The 13305-nt window shown below is 43.3% G+C and overlaps 1 long non-coding RNA gene across 2 annotated transcripts; it reads right to left on the bottom strand.

Annotated features, from left to right (window-relative positions):
• LOC114020144 lies at nucleotides 1-12392 on the bottom strand. Of its 2 annotated transcripts, XR_006289482.1 has the most exons (4): nucleotides 12150-12392; nucleotides 10769-10912; nucleotides 10218-10341; nucleotides 1-7609 (listed from the first exon to the last, which is right to left on the bottom strand). It is a non-coding gene; the product is annotated as an uncharacterized LOC114020144 (long non-coding RNA). The 2 variants fall into 2 exon arrangements; XR_006289480.1 differs by having other exon boundaries at nucleotides 10769-12387.
• Nucleotides 12393-13305: the final 913 nt, after the last annotated feature.

Raw genomic sequence — 13305 nt, 5'->3', positions numbered from 1 at the left:
TGTTAGAGTTTGAGATTATAACATTTGGATGCAGATAAAATCAAAGCAAGCACCAAGGGCCGTACGCCAAGATACAACCTATTTACCAGAACAAGAATATAGATAATAAGAATCACATTGACCGTAAAAATAAAGTGAACAAGTTTTCCAGTCAAATCAATCTTTTCCTATGAGAAAGAAGGGTAGAAAGAAAAAGAGGAAAGGATATATCCAAAGCTCAAACATCTTCGTGCGTACCTATATTATTTATAATGATTTTAAATCCTACATGATAACCCAATATATTAGAAGAGAAAAAATAGTTCTTTTGGGAACAGCTGCCACACCGAATCCTTTAAAATCTGAGTCTCTGGTCTTTTTCCTCCTCTTGGGTATCTTCTCCACTCTTCTTAAAAATCAGAAAACTCATTTTTATCCATAAATGGCCTTTTCTTCCTTAAGAAAAAAGTGTTTCATTTTGTGTGTCTTCAATCACTAAGTGAGTGAAGCATCCACCCCTGACATAATGTATCTGTTTGTTTGTGACAAGCCAGCTCAGAGTGAGACATATGGCATCATCTGGGGAAGAATCAGGAATTAATCATCAATATGTTACTTGGTAATGACAGAAGAGGAGGAACAATGCATCGTGATGGCCAACTCATTAGAGTGTCAAAGTTTGTCCCAGAAGATGGAGATACTTAGGTAGGCCTATTAGTAATGAGATTAGTTGGCTGGATTTCCTCCATATTTTAAGAGAGAGTGAATCAGCTGCAATCACAAATTGACTTCTAAGAGCTGAAGTCATATACAATTTATGAAGACTGTTGTACTAGATTTTATGGACCTAATCAAGAGAGCCAAGATATTCTAGATTATGTTCTTTTGTTTTTGTATTCACAGTTGCCTTTGCAGATAACCTCCAAGGGTTTCCATGCTCTATTACTGATAAATGTTTTAGAGAGACAAGGTGGGCGAGGTAATAGCTTTTATTGGACCAACTGCTGCTTCACAGTAAAAGCTATTACCTCACCCACCTAGTCTCTCTAATATCCGGGGACCAACATGGCTACAACAACACTGGAAACAACAAGTGGTTTGGATTCATTCAACGTTTTGTAGACTTGAAGTTAGACCTTTGCAAAGGCCAGTAGATTGAATAATTGATTCAAGTGGGGAAAGAGAATAACATTAGTTCCACACATGTGTTTTTTCAAGCCATGCCTTAGTTGGAAGTAAGCAAAAAAAATTGGAATGAAGATGACATCAATATAAAAAGCAGATCTTAAGGGACCCTAGCACATCAGCATAGAAAATGCCAGCCAGTCATCAGATAAACCTTGACCAACTGCATGGAACTAGGCTAGGTTGAGATATTTTTATTTTTGTGACTGGGGCATAGAGGGGAAAGGGATGGAGTTTCACAAACAAATCCATGTTGGCGGTTGGGGGGAACTGTTTACAATGGCTTCGCTGATTGATGGACAAAAGCTATCTCCCCAATCTGCGTAGAGGCTCAATTTTATAAAGAGCACGTTGAATATGATGTAAAGCATTCCATACCTCCCAGGTAATCGTCCACAAATCTTAATGGGAAAGCATTGTTCTATACCAGTAGTTCTCAACCAGGAGTACTTGTACTTCTGGGGGTATGCAAAGATCTTCTGGGGGTACATTAACTCATCTAGATAGTTGCCTAGTTTTACAACAGGCTACATAAAACGCTCTAGCAAAGTCAGTACAAACTAAAATTTCATACAGACAATGACTTGTTTATACTGCTCTATCTACTATACACTGAAATGTAAGTACAACATTAATATTCCAATTGATTTATTTTATAATTATATGGTAAAAATGAGAAAGCGATCAATTTTTCATTAACAACATGCTGTGACACTTTTGTATTTTTATGTCTGATTTTGTAAGCAAGCAGTTTTTAAGTGAGGTGAAACTTGGGGGTACACCAGACAAATCAGACTCCTGAAAGGGGTACAGTAGTCTGGAAAGGCTGAAAGCCACTGATCTATACCATGGTTTATATTTAGGAAGGTCAGGTGCCTCTCCCGCCTTGGAGCACTTCAGATATTCCATGTGCATTTGGAGATATCTAACTGCTACCGTAATACATATAATGATCTACATAAAATGCCATCTTGGTTGAAAATGGAGATGCCTTTGATCATATAAAACCATTGCTCACCTCAGCCAGCAGTTCTACTGCAAGAATAAACAGAAGGGGATATTTCAGTGTATGATTCTTCATTTGTGGTGTATTGAAACTCTGTTAAAATTGTAGGCAGTGACTTTAAATTTCAGGTTTTTATTCCTGGTCCTGCTTGCAAGCTAGGGTACTGTGAAAGTAGAATGAATTATATTGAAATTATAATTCATTAAAGAAATGTTGCTTGAAGAGTTTGTTGAAATATAGTTGTCAGGAAGAGAAACATTAAGGAGTGTGAGACAATGGGTCCTCAAACTAATTAACTTAGAGCTCCTACTGAGCTAGGAGATTGGTAAATGTTAGTATGCAAATAAGATATGTATGTATATTTGTCAGTTTCTGCTTCCTTTTATCTCCTATGTTAAATTGGCTTTGGCTTATCTGTATAAATAAGTTAGCTTGAGCTTTTGCAGAAGGCTTGCATATATCTGGGTGCATTGGCAAAGCGCTTTGCTAATAAACAGAGTGGTCTGACAAATTCAGTGAGTCTTGTATCTGACTTTGACAGGACTCTGTAGGAAAGCATGTGATCAGTCAGTCTGCAGACAGCCTGTCTAGACTCTAGAGTATGGTGGGTGAGTTGTGCCTCTCTGTTTTTAGGGAGCAGCCTGCTTTGTCTCTCTCTGTTTTGTGGCTTTTGTTATTGTGTGGATATGGGTTACTTGCAGGATTCTCTGGGTATATCTCATTTAATCATTTCCCTGCCGTTGCTGGGGCCTCCAGCACCAGGGCACCTCAGTCCCTCTTGTTCACTGCCTGTGGCACATAATAGTCTAGTCTCCTGTGGGCTGCAATACTCTGGTGTCATTTCAGTTGTTGGGTTTAGAGTGCAGGTGCTGGCTGATGCTGGTGGCCTGTGCTATACAGAAGCCCCTTTGTTTTCAGTTTAATCTGATTTTTACCAAAAAATTCCTGGGTTTTACAAAAAGTATTATTCATTTTTTTTTCAGATTTTCACCCTACTTTTCTATCATTCAAATATATACAAAATAACTTTTTATTAGGAAAATACAATACGTTGCATGAGATATATGTATTACGATAGTACATTAGTCTGTGTGTATATGCAAAGCTGCTTGTTGAAGTAAGGCTATGTATTAGTCTAGAACAGGGGTCTCCAAACTTTGAGACAAGGGCCATATTAGATTTTTGAAGGGGCTTCGCGGGACGAAGCGACTGTGAAAAAATTAATCGTTAAAAAAAAGAAATATTATTTTAGGATTAGTGAGAAGTATGGTACTGATGTTTTTCTGACAAAACTGCATTTAGCAGTGGTTCAAAGTTAGTGTTCCCTATCATCAGAATTGATTGTACATGTTCATCAGACAAGGTCGATCTGTAGTTGGATTTCACATATTTCATCATCTAAAATGTTTTTTCACATACATAAGTAGTGCCAAACACTGACATTAATCCACAGACAAGGTTTTTTACATGAGCATATTGATCACTTGGCAGGCATTTATAGAACTCTACCAGATTTCCTTCCTTATATTTGTCCTTCAACAAATCATTGGATTGCAGGTCAATCACTTCCATTTGAAGTTCAGATGGCACTTTTTGGAGATCGCAATGAAATGGGTTTTGGAAGATCCATATTTCTCCTGCATTCATATCAAGGTCGGAGAAACACTCCTGGAACTGTAGTTTCATATCAGAAATGATTTCTTGTGCAAACATAGTTGGGAATTGTGATTCAGTTGAACTTGGTTGAACTTTTCACAACATGTAAAATGAGCAAAGCAGTCCCTCATCAGCTGGGACTTGAAAAGAACTAGTTTTTGCCTGAATGCTTTCACCTGGGTGTACATGTCACAGATAAGCCCATTTTTCCCTTGTAGTCTAAGATTGAAATCATTCATGTGCTTGGTTAAGTCTACGAAAAAAAGCTAATTTCCAAACCCATTCACTGTTTGTGAGTAAAGGTAGAGGTTGTTTTTTTAAATTTAAGAACATTTCAATTTCAGTTCTAAGCTAAAAAAAATCATGACAAAACCTTTCCACAGCTAAGCCATTGAACTGAAGTGTGGTAGGGCAACTCGTGATATTCTGATTCTATTTCCACCACAAATGCTTGGAACTGACGATGGTTAAGTCCATGCGAGCGAATGAAATTCATGGTTGAAACTACGGGTTCCATAACACATGACAAATCCAAATATTTCCCGCACAATGCTTGCTGATGAAGAATGCAATGGCTTGGGTTTCATAGGCCCGCACTTTCACAAGCTTTGTAGATTTGTCCAATCAAGCCTTTTTTGGAACCGCACATATTTCTACCTCCATCAATTGTAATGTATATCAGTTGTTTCCATTGCAGGTTGTATTGAGAAAGTGACTTTTCAACTTCTTTGAAAATCTTTTCACCTGTGGTTGTTCCATGCATACTATGCACAGAGGCTAGTTCTTCCATAACTTCAAAATTACTGCCGACCCGGTGAATAAACAACAGCAGCTGCAAAGTATCAGAAACATCAGTTGACTCGTCAAGTGCGAGGGAAAACCACTCAAACTTCTTAGCCTTTTCATTCATCTGGAAAATTATATTACTGCCAATGCCCTCGATTCTGCAAACAACTGTGTTCGCCAAAAGACTAACTGTCTTAAATAAATCTACTTTTTTCTGGGCATATTTCTTCGGCTGCTTGAATCATACATATTTTAACTAGCTCGCCATCAGTAAATGGTTTTCCTCGTTTTGTTAATAGGTGTGCCACTCGAAAGGTGCTCTTGTTGCAGCTTTGTTCTCGGTTTTCTTCTTCTTAAATATAAACTGTTGTGACGATAAGCCACGTTTCATGGATTCTAATTTATCTGAACGTAGCTTTCCCGTAAATTGAGAGTAGTTCGACAAGTGCTTGGTTTCATAATGTCTACAAATGTTGCATTCTTTTAGCACTGCGATAGTTTCGTTACACATTAAACACAATGCTTTACTACCTGATTCAATAATGAAATAGTCCACACTCCATTGTTCTTTAAACACGCGACATTCAGAATCAACCTTTCTCTTCTGTCCTTTTCCCGACATAATGGCCCCAGTAGCAACAGACTTAAACACAACGAATAGAAATTTCTCACTAGTCTGACACGCGCTAAGACAAAAACTGAGGGAAACAATAACTCATCACACATCCAGTTCCTTCTGCCGCTACTAACCTACCGACTGCGTGCTCATCGGCTCTGCGACCCTGGCAGGAATGCAGTGACGTCATGAAGTTCTGTTGCGGCTCTGGGGTTTCTGCTGCTGGCCCCTTGCCGGCCGGGGTCCTGCCACTGGCCGCACCCAGCACCCGCTGCTGGCCTGGGTGAAGGAACCCAGGCTGGCAGTGGGCTGAGACCCCGTATGGCAGGAGCCCACGGCAGGAACCTCACAGCGGTGGCGGGCTGAGCTGCTCAGCCCACTGCTGCTCTGGGATTCCCACCACTGGCTCCTGCCAGCCGGGGTCCTGCCGCCCGATGCGATGTTGGTTGAGGGGCTGGACAAATCGAAGCCGCTGGCCATATCCGGCCCGCAGGCCGTAGTTTGGAGACCCCTGGTCTAGAAGATACACACAACAAACAGGCATGCACACAAGCTCTGAAGTGCATGCGCGTCTGAACGTACTGATGAATTTCACGTCGACCATGTACATGTTTCAAGCTGTTAGCAGATAACAGTTTAAAGATTTGATATACTAAAATGGGAAGAAAACAAAAATCTGTATCAGACTACGTTTCAGAACACAAGGAAGTATTCGAAAGTTTTAAAAAAAACAAAAACGGGAGAAAAGGATGAAGTTGAGTGTATGCGCTGCAAATGGCGTAGCCCAATTATTAAATGTAAATATTTGTAGGCTAATAGTTCTAAGTCTATGGCAGTCCATTGTTTATTCAAATGAAAAGTTTTATTTGGGGATTAGAGAGATATCGTTTTCTTAAACTCAGAGGTGGCGTTATGTTTTGAGTTCTGTTTTAGTTCTGCAGCAAATGCACATTGATTAATGGAATTCAAAGCATTAATCTACTGAATACTTCCCCCCCACCATCTTTCCATCCACCAAAATAAACCCCGATATTTACCCAGTAAAACGATGAATAGTTTTTTGCACTGATTTTCACCAGTTTTTGTTGTTATGGTAATAAACACTGTTAAATTCCTGGGAGAATAAACACTGAAAACGAAGGGCCCTAGCTATACAGGAGGTCAGACTAGATGATCTAGGGTGCCTTCTGGCCTTAAATGCCATGATTCTAAGGATAAGCCTACACTTAAACTGCTACTGCAGCACAGTTGCACAGATTCACTGTAGACATGCACGAGAGTCATAGGAGGGGTTCTCCCGTTGCTGCAGTTAATCCACCTCCCCAAGAGGCAGTGGCTGGGTCGATGGAAGTATTCTCCATCGACCTAGCACCGGCTCCACTGGGGGTTATGTTGGCTTAACTCTGTCTCTTGGGGGTGTGGATTTTTCCAACCCCTGAGGGATGTAGCTATGCTCATGTAACTTTTCAGTGTAAACATTCCCTAAGGAAAGTCGTGTTATGTTGCAACCTTCTAGCAAGAGTATTTGATTTTTATCTAATTCTCCATGTGTGTGCCGTGAACGGTATATTTAGACATAAAAGTTTGCTAATTTGCCATATCTGTCAATTCCAAATACGCTGTATACAGCAAACTGATCGCCTCAAGTTTCATTTTCAACTTCTCAGCTATTTTTCTTATTTCAGCTCCAGTCTCTCCCTTACCTCCCTCAGCTAAATGTGTGACGTCTGTCTTAATCACACAGGCTTTGTTTATGATGGCTGGTGTTGCTATTACAGCATCCAGCCAGTTTCCCTTGGACGCAGCAGGTGGTGTTTCAGCTGAACCGCTTCCCATTGCCTTAGACTGTCTAGTTCTGCTAGGGATACTGCTTTCTTCTGACCTTGAACTAGGGTTAGCTTTTTGTTGAGTTGATTTGTTTAACTTTGTAATGTTTCTATATAATCCCTGAGCTGAACCAGCAGCAGACAAGAAATCATTCAAGTAGTTGCATGAGGCCTCAGTCTTCTGAAAAGCTTCTAATTCACAATCCTCTTCATTGGAAATTTTCAGATAATTCAGGCTGTTTTCATATTGCTGTAGCAACTTCTTAACTTTATCCTCTATCTTGAAGTTGTTATGATTTTTGTATACAAGTCTGGAAATATTTGCAACATCACCTAATATCTCCAAACCAAGACCGAGACGGCCCCCATGTTTTACTAGATTAAAAATGCTTGAAATAAAACCCATGGTGTTTGCTGCAGTACATATTGTGGCACATTTTTTATGGACTTCATCCATGGGTGTCTATCATTTCCTCAAGGCATCGTATGCAGCTTTCCACCTTGTTTCTTTGCTCGGGAAACTGCTTCAGGAAGTCACCGATACTTTCTTTATTCCTGTTGGATGACAAAGTCATGTGTTTATAGTTGGTGCCACGGGGTCAGTCAACACATGAGAGCTGCTAAAAGGTAAAGGCTTAACCAAACACGCAAATGCACAAGAGTTGAATACTGGTTACTCATGGACAGCAAGTGCCCCAGTGAAATTCTGTTCTATTCAGGTTCTTATGCCTCACCTTGTATGAAGATGTTGGAATGACAGGAGGAAATACGCTGCAGAGACGTCGCTCTTGGGGGAGGGTGGGATTCTATGAAGCTTCTCCTCCTGGCAGGGGCGCTGGAACGATTTGTAGAGTGGGGGTGCTGAGAGCCATTGAACCAAACTGTAAACCCTGGATATGGTGGAAACCACTTCAAGCCTGGGGGTGCGGCAGCACCCCTAGTTCCAGCACCTATGCCTCCCAGTGAGTCCCCTCTAAAACCGACCTCAGACGGAGTGCCTACAGAACAGTCGATGATGGTTAGGTGGTGGGTGTGCAGTGACTGCTGCTGAACATGCTCGTTGCAGTGTTACCTTCCCCTTCCCCCTCTCTCTTTGCTGTATCCACTTGTTCTCCCTCTACGCTGAGGTTGTAAGCTCTTTGGGACAGGGGTTACCTTGCTATTTATATGTATGAGCTACGTCTAGCGCACTGGGAAACCCAAACCCTGCCCGAGCCGTCTAGATACTACCCCAATAGCAATAATTGTAGCTCTCTTGTCATTTGGGAGGGTTGAGACAAGAGCTCCCCCAGGCAGACAGTGGCACAGAATCAGCAGCGAGCGGTAGGATGAACAAGAACTTGAAGCTCCCTGCTACCCGTGTGCTTGAGACCTAGACAGCCACTGGGGCGTCAGTGCAGAGGAGTTGTTGATAGCCCAGAAGTTTGACGGAGGTGCCCGGACAACCAGACTCTGTGCACAGGACAATCTATGCCTGGACACCCAGCCCACGCAGGCTCCTTGTTTGGAGGGGGAAGTAAGGTGTCAACTTCTAGAATCAGGACACGTTGCCCCTCAGTTGCTGCCTGCAGGATGGGGGAGGGGAGGAGGGGACACTCCATTTGCTTCTCAGCAGGAGCCCAGCTGAGCAAAAGCACCCAGTCCCTTCCCATCTAGTGGTCCCAAAATAGCTCGGCTCCTTGAGGCATTGGCCAAGGAGAGAGAATTTTAAAAAGTGAGTGACCTTATTTTAGCCATTGCAATATATCGGACTAGGGCTGTATCCCTTTTAACGGTCCGCGAGCCCTCTAGTGGCACTCCCTGCGTTCTGTGTTTTAGAAGCCCCCAGACACCAGCCGGAGCAGCAGCGTGTACGTGACTAGGCTGCCTGCCATGTTTGTGTATGTTAGTAAACATGGTTACTTAGGGCCCAACTGTGCCCATGTGGTTTCTTTGTGTCATTATTGGGTGAGGAGCAAAAGACGCAGTGCCTACATTTACTGAGATGGAAAGTATAGCTTGATATTGGGGAGGGGGAAGCAGTGTTGGGACGTATTCTGAAGCACTTTGAAAAGTCACTGGAGGCAGAAGTGAGCAGCACTCCCCCTTGACTTGGAAAACCTGCAAAGCTGTTGAGCCACAGGATGCTCCAGCCACTTCCCCAGCTTGGGATTCACTTCACGCCTAACAAACAGGATATGAGCCAGCCATGCAGCACTGCTCTCAAATACCACCCTGAACAGTGTAAATCAGTGTGTCACATGCACCAAAGGAGGAAGTAAGTTGCTCTGCTTCACTGGTTATATCTCTCTTAGGGTGAGTCTGCACTCGACGTTTTCTTAAGATTTCCCATCATTGCCCTACATCCCACCTCAATGATCTGTTTGTTTTAAACAGTGAACAGGGAAAGGGCCAGAGTCTTAACTGTTAAAATGAAAGCTGAATTCAGGCTGAATGTGTAACAGCTGCGAGACATAGGAATTGCCAGGTTGGATCATACCCTAGATGTCCATCTACAGTAGTTCAGTATCCTGTCCCTAACAGTGGCCAGCACCAGATGCTTCAGAGGAAGGGGTAAAAAAACTCCTGCAGCAGGCAGCTCTGGTATAACCTGCCTCCAGGGAAAGTTTCCCCCTAAACCACAATAGTTAGAGGTTGTCCTATGCCCTGAAGCGTGAGAAGGGGACTTCTTTCTATCATAACTGGCACCTGGAGACTGTGTCACTCCCCAGCGTAAGGAACCTGGACTTTGATGGACTTTGAGTGCAAAGGATAGCCTTAAAAATGCTAACCCTCGTCACTAACTCTCAGAAGCCCTGTTTATGGTCGAGAAATTTTCGAAAAAAATTCCCACTCTGTCCATTGTCAATTCAGCTTCACAGACATTAGTAACATGGAGAGCCCCAGCTCAGGACTCATGCTGCTGGCTTTAATGTTGTGTCCTGTAACCCTGCTTAAGGCAGATCGAATACCTTTTCAGTTAAAAAAAACAAAAACAAAACAACAAACATCTGAAACGTTTCACAGACACTGCACCTATGCCTAGAACTGGAATATCACAGCCCGCATTTTTCACATAACACGGAACATTGTGTCGTACTAAAGGGGAAGGAAATTAAAGCAGATCAGCTGGTTAACTTCTGTTCGCGAGAATTCTTAACTGGCCAAAATTGCCGTGCATTACCTCTCAAGATATATCAAGGCCTGCTTGACCATCATCAAATCTTCAGCATTCAAGTCAGTGACAATCTTGTCCACCAGTGTCCTCTTCAGATGCTTTGATATTTCAAGGTTGTCATCAAGATTTTCTAAATCAAATTTAAAATAATTAAATCAAGTATTCCCTTGTGTTTCGCATGAGACTCAGACGAAGAAGGGGCAGGAAGCTACACGCAGTGGTTCATGCACTGTGCTGCGCTACAGGAGATTAGAACTCAGTTCCAAGTCCTGATCCTTCATTCTCTGGACTCTCAAGGCCTGGAAATGCTCCTCATAATCATGTGGAAGACCCAGATTTGGGTCCCAGGCTCTCTCGTCGCAGGCCAAGTGTAACTGGGAGTGTTCTACAGGTTACCTGGGTGATCCTGATTAGGGTGACTCTCACGGCCAATGGGATGATGAGAGAGGAAAGCAGGAACTCCTGGCCCTGAAAGGGTGTTTTAAGTTTGATGCACTAGTGAACAGTGAAAAACAGAGATTGAGAAACAGCCTGAGCTGCAGCAGATATTCAGGTACCTTCAGAAATACTGGATGCTCCTGAAGATATCCCGGAGGAAAATACTCTCTGCATCTTCTCTGTTGAACCCTTCAGGGGTATCTTGTTAAAGGTGACTCAACAGGAGACTGATGTGGCTTGTGGAATGACTCAGAATCTAGTCCCTAGTGGGAACAGGTGCCCATATTATAAAACTATCGGTGGAGTCAAAATTGGCATGAGCTGACCCTTTGTTGGTAGCCTCAGGGATTCCATGGGCAACATTCCCACCTCTGAGAGATGTAGCTATACTGAAGCCCTGGTGTAGACAGCGCTTCTGTCAACCTAGCTACTGCCTCTCAGGAAGGTGGATTAACTACGCCAATGGGAGAACCCTTCCCGTCAGTGTAGGTAGTGTCTACACTGAAGCACTATGGCGGCGCAGCTGGTGGGGTGGCCTGTGGGGTCATGTGCTGCCCCCACCGCCCGATTTGCTGCTTGGCTTGTACTGAGCATGCTCACAGACTGAACATGCTCAGTAACATCTGCTGAAGCTGGTGCCCTCACTCTGCCCCGCCCCCCCAAAGGGCAGGTCTCTGAGTGTAAACATACCCTGAATACCTTTCCAAGACCTGAGGAAGAACTGTCTGTAGCTCAAAAGCTTGTCTTTTTCACCAAGAGAAGTTGATCCAATAAAAGATATTACCTTGTCTTTCAGTTAGTTCGTTATTTTGCCTTAATCTGGCAAATGTCAGTTTGAAATGCCATTTGACTGAAACATAAGGCTTTTCTCAGTGTGTAGAAGGAAGAACACTAATAAATCTTCAGTGCTCTGCAGAATCTTCTTTGCAGTAGAAATAAAACCGATCACATTTCTGACGTGCACTCTTATCTGTAAATGCTAGATGAAGCACTAGAAAATATATTATGAGGAACAATCTTGTGCTAGCGGGCCACGAGAGAGGAGTGGACTCAATTACCTTGGTAGACCTTTTTCATCTGTAATTTCTTTGCTCCCTTAATTTAAAAACTGGTCATTTAAAGTGCTCTGGGCGGCTAGTTGGCTTGGACTCAGTAATTTAATTTAACAGCTCATGTTCAGAGCCTTGTAAGTGTGTCCTGGCTCTGGTAACTATGTGGGTTGGCTTCAAGAGCACATCGCAGTAAGGAAGGTAAAGTTAATATTAACAACAGCACTGCATTAGGACAACCATTTAACAGAAGGAAAGCAAAGTGAATCTGGTTGCTGTGACCATCAGAAACAGTCTGCCGTATGTTTTCTTTAGTAAACAGTTCACGTTTTACTAAGAATTCCAACTACAGTGTGTTATGTTTGCCAGCAGGAGACAAAACAATAGCACCTTGCTTGATAAATACAGAAGATCTAAATCAATAATTCAAATGAAATCCTATCGCACTTACCTCTCGGGCTGCCACTTCTTTGTCTGTGTCATGATTTGCATGGCTTTCCCTCTCCACTGATGCCCTGGCTGTGCTGTGGGAGGACAAAGAGCAAAGCTTTCAAAAGAAAGTGGAACCAGGAAACCAGTGAGATAGAAACCGAAAGCAGATCCGATGGGGATTTAGTGCGTGTTTTGCAAGGTTAAATTAAGGTCTTGGGGCTCTGGTTAACAACTCTGCATTGAATTGCCTTTCATCATATGCAGATAGCCTGTCTGTGGAGAAAAGGTTCATGTAGGGTTGAGCATGAAACTCCTGGGCATCTCTTACCACCCAGTTCAACATTCAGCCAGCAGACGGCTCTCTAATCCTTCTAGAGTCCAGCACAGGAGCGGGAAGGAGGAGGTCACTGGGGGACCTGGCTCAGAGGAGAGCTGAGGGCCCTGTGGGAGGAACTTGCTGTTGAAAGAAGTCCAGGCAGCTGGAGAGCTGAGGCTGGAAGGCTGGATCAAATCACAGCCTGTCGCTGGCAAGGGACAAGCATGAGCTGCTGCCAGGGATACATCAGGTAGAGAGGTTACACCAAGACTCTTTCCTTCATCACCTCGTATTGGGTTGTTCTTGGCCTTGGGGACTCTGAGTTAGGAGCTGCTGAGCTGATCATTTATCATCTCTTTTGCCTGTGACTAAAGCAACTGTGCTCAGTGTCTTTGTACCTTACCTCTTCAGCCCTAGTTATCCTCCATGTTATCACAGTGAATGGGCGCTCACCCCGAGGGCCAGAGCTGAAAGAACTCAGTGCTTGGAGCATCTAAACCATTCACCTCCAGGGGTGTGTTCACCCAGTGTGATACCAGATCCCTACAAGTCAGTGATCCACAGCGACGCCCTGCACTAGGGTTGGATACAGTGTCCTGTGGCTTGCAAAGTACAGCTCTCATGTGTGGGTGCTGCCATTTTCTAATCCTCAGCTCTGCTTACAGAGCTGTGAAAGATCTGCCTTGCTCCCCGAGGGACAGTGCAGCGTGGACATGTGCTGAATTGGAGGAAGATTCAGCTACAAAGGGTCCTGGCACAGTGGAACCTGCTGTCGTTGCTGGGTTTTTTGAGCCTCGCATTTGCACCAGCATGTGAATCCCTTGTGCTGTCACCAGGACCCATCTTTAACATCCCTGGC

The sequence above is a fragment of the Chelonia mydas genome, chromosome 1 (genome assembly GCF_015237465.2).
Source record: "Chelonia mydas isolate rCheMyd1 chromosome 1, rCheMyd1.pri.v2, whole genome shotgun sequence".
NCBI classification, from domain to species: Eukaryota; Metazoa; Chordata; order Testudines; family Cheloniidae; genus Chelonia; species Chelonia mydas.
The sequence above is the reverse complement of the archived record's forward strand: the minus strand, read 5'-3'. Positions and strand labels throughout refer to the sequence as shown.